Genomic DNA, 17,275 nt, shown 5'->3' with positions numbered 1-17,275 from the left:
TCTAAGATGCATGGCCACATTTTCAATGAAACAATTATCATTATATAGAGAAATTGATTGAAGATGGTTTGCCATTTCTCTACTGCCACTTGTGAACCACATGTGAGCTGGCTTTGGAAATCTCCTATTTGCTGCATAGCTGTGGCAGAACCGCCTAATCTAATGCCCTCTCAAGAGTACGTGTCTTATATTAGACACTAAGTACCCAAGAGAGTGCACTAAATCGTGCCGTTCCGTCGAGCACACCCCAAGCGGAAACTCGAAAATCCACATTTTTCTGTCAGGATCATAAATGAGAGAATAAAGCTTACAACATTCTTAACCATTTCTTACATCACTTTATTACAACATTAGAGTATTTAAACAAGTTAAATGCAACAGCGGGATTAAAACAGTTTACATGTAATCAACTTTATACATTTCAAGTTCACAAGTTTTATCTTGCAGCGGAAAATAAACATATGATCAGAGTTACAGCGGAAACAAAGATTAATTTGATGACATGGTGAAGTATTAACATAGTGGACATTTATATACAAAGAGATTCTAGCAGATTTTTATATCTTTTCTTAAAAAACCTTTAATGAGGGTTGTAAATAAACACTATGACCGTAGCGCGAAAGGAATTCTTTCTGAACCCACCAGAAGGTTTCCACACAGAAGAGTCATCTCTATGTATCCTCCAGTTACCTGCAACATGGGGAAATAAAACCCTGAGTACTCGATTATACTCAGCAAGACTTACCCAACAGGAGGAAAATAAAAGACTCCAAGGTTATGCAAGGTTATATGGCTTGTGGGTTATTGCATCTGTAGGAAGTATTACTAAACGTACGTCCTTATATTTAATTTTATTAGTAGTCATCATTAGTTTATTAACTTACCATTCTATGTAAGCACCTATGCTATTTTCAAGCAGGTGGTAAGCAATCAGAACCATTTTACCCTCTTTCATATTTCAGTTCTTACTACGGTGCTAAACCATCGCCAAGTCGTACTGTCTCATAGAAACGGCGATTCGCGAATCAATGTATCCGAGCTGGGTACCCTGAAACATATGTCCCGCTTGTACCCTAGGCACAAACAAGACCAACTGAAAGGTCCTAATGGCTAGAGGGGGTGAATAGCCTATTAAAAATTTCTACAACAACACTTAACAAACCGGTTAGACAATTATCAGGCGAAGCAAGTGTTGCGCTAGCCTATTAAAATGGCAAGCCACCTACCACAATTCTAGTTTATATAGTTTCTATCCACACAATAGCTATAACGCTACACTAAGTTAGTGTGCTCTCAAAAGCTAACTAAAGAGTCACACTAACCAAACTAACAAGCTCTAACAACTAGCTACACTAAAGAGCTTGACAACTAGTTTGCGGTAATGTAAACAGAGTGAGCAAGAAGGTTATATCGCCATATCAAGGAAGGAGCCAATCAATCATAAGAATGAATAACAATGAAGATCAATCACCTCGGAATCAAATAATGAACACAATGATTTTTACCGATGTTCACTTGCTTACCGGCAAGCTACTCCTCGTTGTGGCGATTCACTCACTTGGAGGTTCACGTGCTAATTGGCATCACACGCCAAACCCTCAATAGGGTGCCGCACAACCAACACAAGATGAGGATCACACAAGCCACGAGCAATTCACTAGAGTACCTTTTAGCTCTCCGCCGAGGAAAGGTCAAGAACCCCTCACAATTACCACGATCGGAGCCGGAGACAATCACCAACCTCCGCTCGATGATCCTCGCTGCTCCAAGCCATCTAAGTGGCGGCAACCACCAAGAGTAACAAGCGAATCCCACAGCGAAACACGAACACCAAGTGCCTCTAGATGCAAACACTCAAGCAATGCACTTAGATTCACTCCCAATCTCATAAAGATGTTGAATCAATGATGGAGATGAGTGGAAGGGCTTTGGCTAAGCTTACAAGGTTGCTATGTCAATGCAAATAGCCAAGAGAGTGAGCTTTGAGCCGGCCATGGGGCTTAAATAGAAGCCCCCACAAAATAGAGCCGTTGTATCCCTTCACTGGGCACAACACGGGGTGACCGAACGCTCCGGTCATATCGACCGGACGTAGGACCCCAGCGTCTAGTCGTGCGATGCATGCTACATGTCATCGGCTTCAAATGTTGTTCACCCAATCTCAACGGTCAAGTGATGATCGGACGCATTGCTGCGAAGTGACCAAACGCTGGACCTCAGCGTTCGGTCGTTTCCAGTAAGCATCCAGAAACAGGAAATCACGACCGGACACGTCTGGTCATGCTCGACCGGACTCACCCAGCGTCTGGTCACTCGACGTCTCCTCTGTGCACTGCCACGTCAGCGGGACCGGACGTAGCCCTCTAGCGTCCGGTCACTAAGTGACCCAGCGTCCCGTCAGAGACCGACGCCAGCGTCTTCACTGCTTCTACTAACCGAACGCACCAGTCCTTCTAAGACCAGCGTCCGGTCACTTACAGTGACCTCCATCTTTTCTGTATAGGGCGCCGGTGGCACCGTCAAATTGTCCGCACTCCACCGATGAAGTTTCTAACCCTTGCTCAAATGTGCCAACCACCAAGTGTACACCACCTTGTGTATGTGTGTTAGCATATTTTTGTAAATATTTTCAAGGGTGTTAGCACTCCACTAGATCCTAAATGCATATGCAATGAGTTAGAACATCTAGTGGCACTTTAATAACCGCATTTCGATACGAGTTTCACCCATCTTAATAGTACGGCTATCGATCCTAAATGTGATCACACTCACTAAGTGTCTCGATCACCAAAACAAAATGGCTCCTACAATTTATACCTTTGCCTTGAGCCTTTTGTTTTTCTTTTTCTTCTTTTCAAGTCCAAGCGCTTGATCATCACCATCATCATGTCATGATCTTTATTTGCTTCACCACTTGGAATATGCTACCTATCTCATAATCACTTTGATAAACTAGGTTAGCACTTAGGGTTTCATCAATTTACCAAAACCAAACTAGAGCTTTCACCAACCCGTTCCACTCCTGTTAAGGGGTCCAGGTCCTCGTCTAAACTTGGACTCTAAGCCCCCAACACCTGAGACTCGGTCTCAGTATGGTGCTTAGACCTCCACCTAATGCCCACCCCTAAAAGTCGGTCCAGAAAGAGCTGGAACCCATAATAAGAGAGTAACAAGTCTTCCCGCTCCCATAAGCAAGTATGTGCTTAGGATAATAAGTCTGTGACCTGACTACCATCCACAGCAATGAACGGTCCTCAATCGATACAGACGGAACAAGTGCAATCCGAGCCTCGCTCGAATGCCTAACCAAGTCCAGATCTAAAGTACCATTCCGCTCGGTCTCCAATTATCAACCTGATATATATTCCATGTGATAGTAATATGATAATAACAACAATAATATCTTTCCTATCTCTCGCGAGTGATAGGTAATCACTCGACTTCTACCGGATCATATAGCATAGCAATCTACATGATCCTGACATACTAGTAGGACTCATAGGATATATCCAAGTGGGTTTCATTCAACTCCTCAAAACTTAATGCACAAGCATAAAATAAAGTGCAGAATATTAGAGGTTATGCACCGGGGCTTGCCTAAACAAGATATAACTAAGGATTAGCATTCCACCATGGTGACAATCACCAAGGCACCATCCTCCTGCTACTTTGATCGACTCCAGATCCATCATTTTCCTATTATGATATTCGCAGATGCAGCGCAAAAAACGTAATTAACCCACGACAACCACAACTCTAAGAAACGACTACGTCTCACAAGCTAACGAGCTAGCTCTAACGACTAGCGTACTAAGCTACGTATCCACGTCGTCAAGTAAGGCTTTGTTTCAGAAAAAATATTTTAGTCCTACAATGCCAAGGTGTTTTGGCTTCTTATTGATAAAATTTATACATTCCAACTAGGGCTCATTTAGCTACCTTAGGAAATTAATTATTATAGAGGTACAAAAATTACAGTGAGCATCTAATAATGTTAGGAATTTTCTATAAAAATCTCACAGCCAACACTACTACCAATTCCTCACAATAATTCTTACAAGTTGATGTTTTAACAATATTAACTATTTCAATTTAATTAGATTACTCTTGGAAATACTATGAAACCATGTGAACAAAATATACTAGCAGATATATCATGATTTTAGGAACTGAACAAAATTGATTTCATAATTTTTGATCAACTACACAAATTTCTATTGAATTTACAAGTTTACCTTAGAAACTAATTAGAAAATACTTTAGAAAAAGAAAAAGGGGTGGTAGTAGCCCATTCTGGTCTAGCAGCTCAGCGTGGGTAGGGGCTGCGTGTGCGACGCGATGGCCTAGCATGGCCCAAGGCCGGGATGCCCACGCGCACGCTCGCGTTTTGCAAAAGAGGGCTCGGGTTTTTGGATAATCACGCGGAGCAACGGAGTAACGGAGCACTATTACTATACACTCATGCTTTGCATTAAAGACCCAAGAATGTGTTGCCTTTGCAACAGGGCGGGCCTCGACGTACCCGCGCACGGCGGCGCAGCACACCGGCAGCAATAGCGGTTACACCGGGCAAACTAGGCTCGCTACGACGGAAGTAAGGGGCCGACCACCATCTACGGCTAAACGCGCAAGAATGGGTGACGGTTAGGGACTCAGAGGCGCATTGGTACAAACTACAGCGGCAAGCGGCTAGCCGCAACGGTGGCGTGACTGTTTCGACGAGCTAGAGCAACTAGAAGACTAACGAGTGAGCGGGTGAGCATAAGCAGCTTACAGCGAGCTCGTCCGAGGTGATGGTCCAGTCAGCGGTGGCCCGAGCAGAGCTGGCCACATGCGACCGAGCGGGGCGGCAGCGCTCGGTGATGGACATCGACGCGTCACCCCACCGTCGACGAGCACCTTGGCCAAAAATAGCGCGAGCACCGGATGGAGGGAGTCAAGGCGAGCTCGAGGTTACGAGCAATTGAACTGCTATTAACCCTACGAGCCTTACCCCCGAACCTCTCGGCACGACGATGTTTTGACCGGTGACGAGCGAAACACTAAATTGGCGGTTGGTAGCGCTTGGCCGGTCATGGGGAAGATGGGCGCCTAGTTGACCTCTTATGCCACTTACTAGCGCGAGGAATCGAACTGTGAAGACCTGAGCTAGGCGAATTAGAGGGCAGAAAAGGTGGAGCTCTAGCCGCAGTCATGCCGTAGAGAGGGCACCCGAGCGAGGGCGAGTGGATTAAGATGGGGTGGCTCCATTCGATGGTGGTAGCACGAACACGTGCGCATAGGTGGTGGTTCATGGGCTTGGCGCGACGCGCTTGAATGGAGCGGCAAACCCGAGTGGGTCTCACCGGCGTCGGCTAGCGGGGGCAAGGTGAGGCAGCAGGGCATCCTATCGCCACTGTGATCGGGACGAACGACCAGACATGGCGGCAATGGCATACGCCAAGGGCACGACGCGGTAGGTGAATAGAAGGGTGGGGCATACGCCATGTCGACCGAGCACTGTAGCTGCAGCCTCGGCTCGCCCTAGCGTGCGGCACAATGGCCAGCCACACGAGCGTGGCACCGACTGGCATGCGAGCTGGCCAGCGGCAGCCGCCCGGCCACGGCCTGAGCCCGGCAACCAGCAGCGCCCGCGCGCTTGTGGTGACCGCGGACTCAGGCTGCACAAGTATAACTAGTGATGTGAACGAGTTTTAAAGCGCAACAAAGGTAGCCGTTTACCTCAACTGAGGTTCAACCCATCCATTAATCCTAAAGACAACACTACCAGCTATCTAGCGAAGCAATCGTTATGACCATAGAGCAACCATAGAGGTAGATAAAAGGATGCCAAGATGGGCTCGTTACTGGAGTGCCGGATCACGAACAAAGCGCCAACAACGTGGTTTACAACGCGTTCTGACGATGTTTGGACAATTTTTAAGTTTTCAACACGACACCCAACACATCTACAACCTACACCATGCTCACGTGCTCACTTAGAAACAACCAACAATGCAAGAATATGAAGCTAGTGTTTAAACATTTTTATTAGAAATTAAATGTCAAGATAGCATTGTCTTACTACTTGTCCCATACTTAGAAAAGTTAAGGTTCAGTTCGAACTAACAGTCATTAACACTTTTGTTACAAATTTTAAAAGGCCTAAACCCTATTAACTCCAACCCACAAGTATTTCATGCAATGATCCATACTTTATACTAACCCATAGGAACAAAATATTTAAGCATTAATTAATTAATTCACCCACAATAAATCGTCAAAAATAGTACTTTAGACGTAAATTCAAGCGTTTGCCGTCTTAATGAAATGAGTTTATCTTAACTTTAAATTTGATTTTTGAGCTCCCAAGAGCACTAGTTAATAATATTTATTTTGATTTTTCTCAACCACAAAAGGGAGTCACATAGAATTTGTTTATCATTTCATGTAAGTTTTAAACTCTTAAACCCAGCGAACTTGTTTTGCTAATCTCTTTTATGTCTTAATCTTGATGCTAAACACGCTTGTAACACAAGAGGTGTTACAACAGCAGTATATAATCTGTAACTGGCAGTAGTAAACGGGTAAAATATGTTTTCAAGGTAACATTAAACTTTGTGCCTACAGAAGATATAGAGTTGATTTCTTACAACGATATTAATGCAGGCATATGTACTACATGCATATTCGCCTCTAAAGAATGCGTTAGCTCCTCGAGCAGGAGCACCATCCACGTCGCTCTAAATATTTTTGGCCGTCGGATCTTCCATCGGATGGCCATAGTTGTCTAGATCGGATTTCGCCGGGAGTGGATTCTGGGCCTGCTTCTTGTTTTTTCAGTGCTGCTCTTGCTGTTTTACAGCTTCTCCTTCGTAGCCAGCCCACCAAATTTATACAGTGGCTTCTGATTCCCTTCTTGGCTTCACCCTCTCTCTTCCTCTATCTCTCCGCCGCTCGCTCTCGCTCTCGCTCGCTCGCTCGCTCGCGCTCTTCTCTCTCGCTCTCTCCCGATGTGGCTACGACGACGGTGCGAGCGGTCCTCGGCAGTGGCTGGCCCTTGCGTGGCATCGGCCGCCTTCCTCCTCCTCCTCCTCCACGCCCCCCCCCCTCACGCCGCACGGGCGGGGGCGACGGCGACCCCCGCCGGGTCCTGCGCCGGCGCGGTGGGTGCCGACCCCGGGCCGCGGGTGCAAGCGCCCCCTCCTCGGCGACGCCACCGGGCCCCGCCGGTGGCCGCCGGCGCTGGTGCACCCCGGTGCTGCCTCCTTCCTCTGATCCGCTTGTGCTTGTGTGCTTCACAAAACCCTACCTGCCTCTGCTCCACAACCCCGGCTGCGTCGCGGCGTCGGCGTAGATCCGGCGGCTCGGCGTCGGCACAAAGCCAGGTAATTTCCTCCTCCTCTGCGTTGCAAGGTCCTGGTGCGGTGCTAGGTGGAGGCAGGAGGATGTGGTTCCACCCTTGAGATGTTGCCCCTCCTCTTTCTCTTTTTGCGTTGCCTTTTTTTTCTAATTTGAGTTAGATTTGTGACTTCTGCATTTGCTTGTTAGACTGCTACGTTCAAACATTGGTTTCTTGTTGCAGATTTCCTTGATCGGTTGCTAATCAAATTATGTGTTGCAAGCTGCATACCATGTGTTTGATATAATGCCGTGTGAGATGTCACCAGTGCTTCCTATTCTTCGTAGTTGTTTGTAAGCAGCGTTGTCTCCTGGTAAACTTGCCTATCCGAACATATTGACTTCCTAAATAAATCGAGCCATTTTTAGTCACATCATATTTACCTGTGTTAAGATTTTTCTTTTGCCTGCAGGAAGCAAAGACAACAGAATAGTTGTTGGCGCATGTGATGATAAAATGGCAAATACAGGCGAATATTTATTCTGTGCTTTCCGGAGGTTCAAACGTCCAGTTGAACTATTTTCCATGGTAGTTTAACCATAACTGAATAATATAAGGTACGGCCTATGGTTCACATCTGCAGCCTCTTACAAGTAGTTGTTATTAGTTTATTGGAATGGAGATGTCTAGTGCTTTTTGTGCCCATGTCCACTGCTTTTCATGGCATCTGGAGGTTTAACTAGGCAAAATTCTGTCCTTTCTCTGTCTCCTGTGATAATTGATACTTTTATATGAAGAAATACCCGCTGAGCAACTAACTCTTCCCCTTAAATCATAGGTTCCGTTGGCTCATCGAAGCTGTGCGTTATTGACAACATTAGTGTATTGATTTGATTTTTGGAAAAAATGGGTTGCGTTGGTTGATCCAAATCGTTGACGTTCTTGACCTTTATATATAGTTTACTACTACAATGGCACAACCATGATTTAGATTCCAACCATTGGTGCTGCATGTCGACAGATTTGTGAAATTTGAGTGATGCCTATGACTTGCCCTTGACAAATGTACTTAGATGTTGAGTTGAAAGGAAATAATTCCCATGTTTATTAGTCTAAAATAGATCTCAGTAACAAGCAATAGTTCTTTCTTTTGGGCATGCTAACTCAAAACATTGATTTTTACCTCAACAAAGGTTATGTACAAACATGTCTAACGGTTCAGGACGAAGCTGTATGAAATTTTTTAATTTTTTATTGTTCGAAGAACCTATATGGGTTGATTCAATGCCTATTTGTTTATCTCCACCTCCATCATGCTTGCTTCTGGCTTACAGTATCTAGCTGCTAATGTCACCTATTTGCTTTTGTTTGGATTCTGCAAGCTAGGAGATAACACAACGAACTTTCTACCAACGGGAGTACTCTGAATCTAAATGATGGGTTCATTGCTATGTCATCCTGGACTTGACACAGGAATGGTAAAATTTTGTAATCAATGGTCCAATGGTCCACTACTTCTCAGGCAAAAGATGATGTAAGACCCCCTCCCTCCCTCAGTCCCTCTTCCTCCCTCTCTCTGCCCACTACTACTTTGTTGGGATTAATTTCCCATCTTCAACTACATTAGCAATTACTTTAGTATTTTGCCAAATTCGTCATTACTTTACTGCATGGTCTGGCCTGCGGTGCTATTTGCATGTTCTGCTAAATCAACGTATGACTTCCAAAAACATATGTTAGATGCTGCATTGCATCCGACACATACGCCTCATATCTTACTAGGTCCAAGCATTAGGAATCCTATTTACACTTCCATACAAGCAGGCAGTAAAAAATTTGAGGTTTAGAAGTGTGTTTTTTGTACCAACGTCCAGAACAGGAACTGCATCATACTGAGTAGAGTAGCAGTAGTTTCCTCTGTCCAGGGTGAAAAAATGAAGTTGTTATTACTGCCTACTATTCTTTTATAGATTCCTATTAGCTTTTGGCCTCCACAGCTTTCACAGAATAATCTGTAATTGGATTATCTTATATTCAATCCTATTGTCACTCCTTTATAGTTGCCTTAGCGATTCTACGTGACATTAGACCCAATACTTTTGTATGTCTGAAAGATTCCTGTTGTCACCCTCTATTTATTTTTGTTTTTTGGTGTTCTACATGCAAAATGCAGTTTATGCATTTATGCCATACACTTGGAGATTTTGTGGGATGGAATAAAAACACCATGAGGTTTTACAATGACTCGATCCATGCCAGATAACAAATAACGGATTGTGGGTTGTATTGCTGCCACCAAGGGCTACAGGAATAGGCATGACTCGATCCATGCCAGACAAAAAAAAAAGAATTCTTCAGTTTCCTTTTCCTCTCCATTTTTCTTTATGATGCTTTTTTGAGGCACAACAGTTGGAATGGAATTTAGGGTTGCATCCTGCAGCTTGGGTTCCCTTTTTTTTATCATTGCCTATGTTCTACATTTCCCGTATGGTAAACATATTATTATCAAAATGATTCCTAAGATGTCATTTGACCTTCTAATCCTGGGGTTGGAGGAGAAGACCACCATGGCTATCGGTGAAAGCCTGAAGCTGCTTGCTGGTTATCCTCTACACACTACTGGATTCAGGTTCTTTGCCGAGTGCCTGAGGCACTCGGCAAAGGCTAGATTGCACTCGGCAAAGCCTTTGCCGAGTGCGGCACTCGGCAAAGCACACACGGCAAAAAATTGATCGGCAAAGCACTCTTTGCCGAGTGTATTTTATCGGGCACTCGGCAAAGAAAAGCGACCGTCACGGCGCCGGTCCCGTTGATGGTCACTTTGCCGAGTGTCAACCCTGCAGGCACTCGGCAAAGATTTTTTTAATTTTTTTTAAAAAATTTCTTTGCCGAGTGCCAACCCGTGAGGCGCTCGGCAAAGATTTTTTTTTAAAAAAATTTCTTTGCTGAGTGCCAAACCGTGACGCACTCGGCAAAGAGCTTTTATTTTTTTTTTTTGAAAATTTTCTTTGCCGAGTGCCAACTCTCCAGGCACTCGTCAAAGATTTTTTATTTTTTTAAAAAAAATTCTTTGCCGAGCGCCAACCCAGAAGGCACTCGGCAAAGAGCTTTTATTTTTTTTTTTTGAAAATTTTCTTTGCCGAGTGCCACCCCTCTAGCCACTCGGCAAAGATTTTTTATTTTTTTAAAAAAAATTCTTTGCCGAGCGCCAACCGAGAAGGCACTCGGCAAAGAGCTTTTATTTTTTTTTTTTGAAAATTTTCTTTGCCGAGTGCCAACACGCCAAGCACTCGGCAAAGTTTAATTTTTTTTTAATTTCTTTGCCGAGTGTTATAGTCACAGCACTCGGCAAAGCTGGAAAATCTGTTTTCTGGTCGCCCATTTTACCAGCTTTGCCGAGTGTTGTGACCATTGCGCTCGGCAAAGGGGTCCTTTGCCGAGTGCAACACTTGGCAAAGTGACCCAAAACGGCAAAATTTTTTTTGCATTCCATCATGACAAATACATTCATACAAACATATATCACATATATATCTCATCCATCACATATATATCTCATCCATCGCATATATATATCTCATCCATCGCATATATATCTCATCCATCCACACATCCATCCGCCCATATCACATCCATCACAATATATAATAATAAGTGCTCAAGTCCATCCAAATAAGTTTACAAGTCCATCAAAGTCCACAAGTGCATCACAAGTCCATCACCAAGTGAACAACAAATGTAAAAAATACAACATGCACTCATCTCGGCCACTGCGACTGTGGTGAAGGCCCAGATGCATCATTCGTAGGTGCATGAGGTGGATTATTCGAACCACCGTCAGATGGAGACTGCACAAAGGAGAAAAGATTGCATATGAGACAAGATTATTTTGATAGCTAATCTAGGACGATAGAGGCCATACAAGCAAAGCACAAGCGAAAGTAAAAAACTTTGATACTCACAGGAGTAGCTGCAGCTGCAGGACGCGGAGGCGGAGGTGGAACCAACAGCCCAGGTGGTAGAGACAAGCCCATACGTTGCCCAAGCCCTTGTAGGAAATCCGTAATGTCCATCAGCCTCTGCGCCTGGGCCTGCCGCTCGGCCCGCTCGTCCTCCAGCTAGGCCCCCAGCTCCTGACGTTCCTTCATTTCTTGTTCCAGCCGGGCCTGCAATATTTCACTCCAATGTTTCAGTAATGCAAAGCTAATTAAGGTGTGTAAAGATCAATGTATGACGAGTAAAACAGGAATAACCTCGAGTGCGTCGACCCGGTGCTGTGCAGCGGTCGGCCGTGTGCGAATGGCTGGGCTCTCGCTCATGCTCCGTGCTCGGATCTAGGAGAGAGAGGGAGTAGAGGCCGTGTCGATGACGCCGTCGCCAAGCCAGAACTGCCCATGCTTCTTGCCTTGCCCCGCCCTCATGACGGCCTCTCCATCAAAGTCCTGGGTGCTCGGATCGTGGTCTGCCCCATGGAGCGACCTCGCCACCTCAGTGTACTCACTGATGCGGGAGTGGACGCTCGGGTTCGTGTATGCCTCGGGCGGGTCCTCCAGGTTGAAGGAGACGTCGGACGTCGCCTTGCCCTTGTGGGCCATACACCATGCCTGGAAGTCTGAGCAAGCCTGGCCACTATGTGACGCCGACTGCGAGAAAGACAGCACGATGATTAGAAATCAGACAGAACTGAGCGTGACAATAGATAAATCAATTCGCGTACCCATGCTTGTTTGTATCCGGTGAGGTTGCGGCTGCCTTGATGGTATGCTGGACCTTGCATCAGTAAACGACGGTCCCGAGCATCCCTGTGCATCTTGAGGTACTCCTCTGTGAACCACATGTCCACCATCATCGCCCAGCACTCGGGATACGCTTGGCACCACCAGGGAATCACCTACACGTCATCAAGTATTGGACATATAAGAAGATCAAATTAAACCAACTTAATCTCAAAACGAATCAATATTGATGTTCTTCATTTACCTCAAGGTACTGCTCTCGGGTCAGCTGCATCTCTCTTGCGTCTTTCTTGGTTTTCCTCTCTCCAAGCTTTGACCCGTAGTAGGTTACGATGGCCTAGATGCGCGCCTCGTGATGCATGTCGGTGACAAGTTTTTTACAGGCTTTGGTAGTCGCCTGCTCCGCCCTGGCCTCAAATCCCTCCTCGCATATGTAATAAGTCTGCATACAAAAGCGATGTATCCATTCATTATTTCAAGAAAAGTCCAATGAATGCGATGTATTGAGCAATGTTGTGCAAGGGAGACTTGACCAAAACTCTGCCTTCACCCGCGCCGCCTTGTTGGGGTACTCCACATCGGAGGCGACGATGTAGTGGTCAAACGAGTAGGCCGGCTCCGTCTTCGATGCGTACGTGACAATGCCGGGGAAGTGCTGCCTGCATAGAAGACCCAGGATGCCGTTGACTAGCCATGCGCTACCACCCGACACAACCACCCAGTTCCTGCACAAGTAATTAAGAAAAATTATTAGTTTTTTTCATCATATCATATGAAGTAGTGGTGATAACATATACAGTTACTTACTTTTGTCCTTCGGGGCGAATCACTGGGCGTTGGTGATGAAGCTGAACCTGTGGGAGGCTCGCGGGACCTCGCAAGTAGACACTCAAAGAGGAGTTGGAGGAAGCGGAACCCGTGCCTGCCGCCTCCCCCCCCCCCCCCCCTCCTCCTCCTTCTCCGTCTGCCGAACCAACTCCTCGTCTGACTCGTCCACGGGCGCCACCTCCTCCTGCGGCTGGCGGTCATCCTCACGTGGCGTGGGAGGAGACGGCCCCCTCCTACGGCTAGCGGTCCTCCTCCTGTTCGATCCCTCTGCCCCCTCCTGCGACCGGCGTGGTCTTTGGTAAATCGAGTTCATAGACCTATGACGGTCGCCCGCCATCTTTGTTCAATCACCTGCAATAAAAAAGAAAAACAAGACGTAATTAGAAATATGTGCAAAAATGAACAAAACATAATTACAAAAAAACATAATATTACATGTATTAGAAATAATCTTCATGATTGAAATTAGCTGGATCATAGGTCTCGTCATCACTATCAACATTGTCCAACTCATCAACACTATTCGAAGGAGGAATGTTGTCTTCATTGTCATTGCCGAAATGTAATCGCTCAAGCATTTGTATGTCCTTCAGATTTCGCACCTCGTCTCCAGCGTCTTCGTCATCATCCCTTTCATTATCTACTTCCATTCCTATCTCTTCGGTTAAGTCTATGTCAAACCTCCCTTGTAGCCCATCTTCTTGATAGAACTCTCCATCATATGTGTTTGGGTTGAAGTTGTAATCTTCATCGTTTGGGACAGGTAGTTTACCGTGTGGCGATACCTTGTGCACAATAGACCAACCCTTAAGATGCTCGGCGTCTTTGCACGCGTATGACGTATAATAAACCTGGACGGCCTGTTGAGCCACAATGTAGACATCTTTTCCTGGATAGACGGAATCCTGTCGAATCTCGACTAGCCCAAGCTTAGGGGTCCATCTCGTTACACCAGGATGAAACCAGTGGCATTTGAATATGACAGGAGTAAGAGGTTTGGAACTATAAAATGATAGTTCGTAGATTTCTTCAATTCTTCCATAATAGTCGAGTCCATCAGTGTCGGGCGTAACAACTCCGCTGTTTGTGGTTTGTCGATTGGGCTGACTCTGCTCGTAGCTTGCTGTGTGAAAACGATATCCATTCACATCATAACCGGTAAATGACTTGACCCTAATGGCACAACCGTTTGCAACCTGTCTTAACTCATCACTTATAGGCGCATCAGTTTGGGATTTCTGTTTGAACCAACAAATGAAATCGGGGCTCCCTGGTCCCGCACCCCGTGAAAGAAGGGTATCATTTTCTTGCGGGGTAGGTTGCCTTGATCCATGCCAGGATTGACAAAGAAATTTCCTGTACCAACGAGAAACAAGGGGGTTGAACGATGAAACAAGGACATACGGTGAAATGAAACAAGTTTGTTTAGAACTTACCGAATGAACGGTTGCACCTCGACAAGGTTGGTCAACACACATAGCATGATACTGCGTCACTCTTCATTTTTCAATTGCTTAGTGGTCGATGCACTTGCGCTTCTAAGTTGCCCTTGGAAAAGGCTGAGGTTCGATTCATTTTCGCCAGCATTATAACGAGGGGGTGGATTATGAACGTTAGGAAGTCTCTCAGTGTAGTATTTCTCTGTGAAGTTCAACACCTCCTCTAGAATGTATGCCTCTGCAATGGAAGCCTCAATTCTGGCTTTATTTCTACATTTTTTGCGAAGAGTCTTCAGACATCTCTCGATTGGATAGCACCAACGGTTCTGCACGGGCCCCCCCCATCCATGCCTCATACGGGAGGTGCACAATCAAATGCTGCATCGACAAGAAACAGGCGGGTGGAAAGATCTTCTCCAACTTACAGAGCAACACGAGTGCCGCTTTTTCCAAGTCATCAATGACGGTCCGAGAGAGCTCCTTGGCACAAAGCTGGCGGAATAAGTAGCTCAACTCTGCCAGCACTTGCCAGACATGCTCCGGGACATAGCCTCAAACCATCGCCGGAAGAAGCCGCTCAATCCATATGTGGTAGTCATGACTCTTCATCCCATTGACTCGCAGAGTGCCTAAGTTAACTCCCCTCTTTAGATTCGCTGCATACCCATCAGGGAACATTAGCTTCTTGATCCATTCAAGTACTTCCCTCCTTTGGTCCTTTTTCAAGACGAAATCGGCCTTAGGCCTTCTCCAGGTCTTGCCACGACTAGGAGGTTGCATCTCTTGATTTGGTCTATCGCACAACGTTGCTAGGTCTACTCTAGCCTTTGGGTTGTCCTTAAACTTTTCAGTGTCCATGAGTGTTGCCCAAAGTGTCTCGGCGACATTATTTTTAGTGTGCATTACATCAATGTTACGTGGTAGAAGAAGGTCATCGAAATAGGGGAGCTTCGTCATGCCCGAGATATGAGTCCACATATGCTGCTCACCATATCCCACAAAACCACCTTCTTCATTGGGCACGAGAGCACCTATCTGAGCATGAACCTCGGCACCATTCATCATCCGTGGTGCAGGGTTTGTCACTTTGACGCCTTTCGTAAAGTTCTTGATGTCTTGTCTGAATGGATGGTCAAGAGATAGGAATTGACGATGTCTATCAAACGATGAATACTTGTCACCCTTCTGCAACCAAATAAACCTCACACCTTCCTTGCATATTAGACATGGGAACTTCCCGTGAACACACCAGGCGTAGAATATCCCATACGCTAGGAAGTCATGCAGGGAGTAGTGGTACCAAACATGCATTTTGAAGGTTGTCTTTGTAGCTCGATCGTATGTCCATACCCCTTCGTCCCAAGCATGGACCAATTCATCAAACACGGGCTCCATGAACACACCCATATTACTCCCTGGGTGTCCAGGAATTATCAACGACAAGAATACGTTATGTCGTTGAAAGGAGACACCGGGGGGGGGGAGATTAAGGGGGATAACAAACAAAGACGGGCCAACATGTGTATGGGGCAGCCATCATTCCATAAGGATTGAACCCATCTGTTGCCAACGCGACACGTACATTACGAGCCTCATCTGCTTTGTCACGATGTTTGTCATTAAAGCGGATCCAAGCTTCACCATCGGATGGATGTACCATCTTGTCAGGATTGTACCGTTTGCCATTTTTGTGCCATGTCATCTGTTTCGCGGATTTCTCGGTCATGTATAGCCGTTGGATCCTTGGTAGGAACGGAAGGTACCGTAGGATTTTCATGGGGATCGTAAGTTGCCTCTTCTAGCCATCATCAGAGTCTACCTCCAGGTACCTAGAGGATTTACACTTTGGACAGAACTTTGCATGCTCGTGTTCTTTCCTAAATAGGACGCACCCTTTCGGACAAGCATGTATCTGCTCATACGGCATCTTAAGTGCTCAAAGGAGTTTCTATGACTCGTACATGCTCGTCGGCAGAATGTGGCCCTCCGAAAGCAAGGTGCCAATCACGGCCAACATCTTATCGAAGCCAGGTCGACTTAAGTTTAACTCGGACTTCAACCCCATTAAGCGTCCAATGGCATCCAGTTGAGACACCATTGATCGATCGTGAAGGGGTTTCTGTGCCGAGTCCATCATATCGTAGAACGCCTGTGCAGCTGCTTCCATCTCCTCCTTCTCACGTCCCTCATCGAACTGTCCTTGGTGAAAGTCATCTAACATGTCTGCTACCCCGGCATCAGCATCAAAAGCCTCCACCCGTGGTCTCACCACCTCCTCTCTCATACGATGGGCTTCACCATGGTGGACCCACCGGGTGTAGTCCGGCGTAAATCCATTCTTCACAAGATGTTTACCCATTTCCACCTTGTTTACCCTTCTCCTGTTTTCACATTTGCTACAGGGACACAAAACTAGGCAATATCCTTTAGCAGCGTTGCCAGCGTTGTCATGTGGAGATGTCCTGGTTTGTAAGCATTGTACGTGACAACGTACACGAAATCTTCTGAAATTTTTATCATAGCCTCCACATATGATATCACGACATCTCAACAAGTTTCATGATTTTTGAACTTCGTTTGCTTTTTATAGAATTTATAAACACTTCACACGCAATTTCGCGGACATGTTTCATGAACAAGATATCCGAAATTTTAGGTCCATTCCTGGATACGGCCTCTCACAACACTCACTAACATGACTATCAATTTTTAAATCATTAAACTCCATTATTCGTACCACGTGCAGTTCAAATTTCTAATTTCCAAAAAAATTCAAGTAAATGAAATAAAGTAACTAAATATAACAAAAAGCCACAAAAAATCCCCAAGTTGTAACTAGGAGTTCCTAGTGCTTTAAAAAGGCTGCACAAAAAAATTGGAGGCCAAAAACAAAAAAAACAAAAAAAACTTTGCCGAGTGCCGAGGCATGGCACTCAGCAAAGGGCGTCTTT

The sequence above is a fragment of the Miscanthus floridulus genome, chromosome 15 (genome assembly GCF_019320115.1).
Source record: "Miscanthus floridulus cultivar M001 chromosome 15, ASM1932011v1, whole genome shotgun sequence".
Lineage (NCBI taxonomy): Eukaryota > Viridiplantae > Streptophyta > Magnoliopsida > Poales > Poaceae > Miscanthus > Miscanthus floridulus.
Note: the sequence above shows the minus strand (reverse complement) of the source record.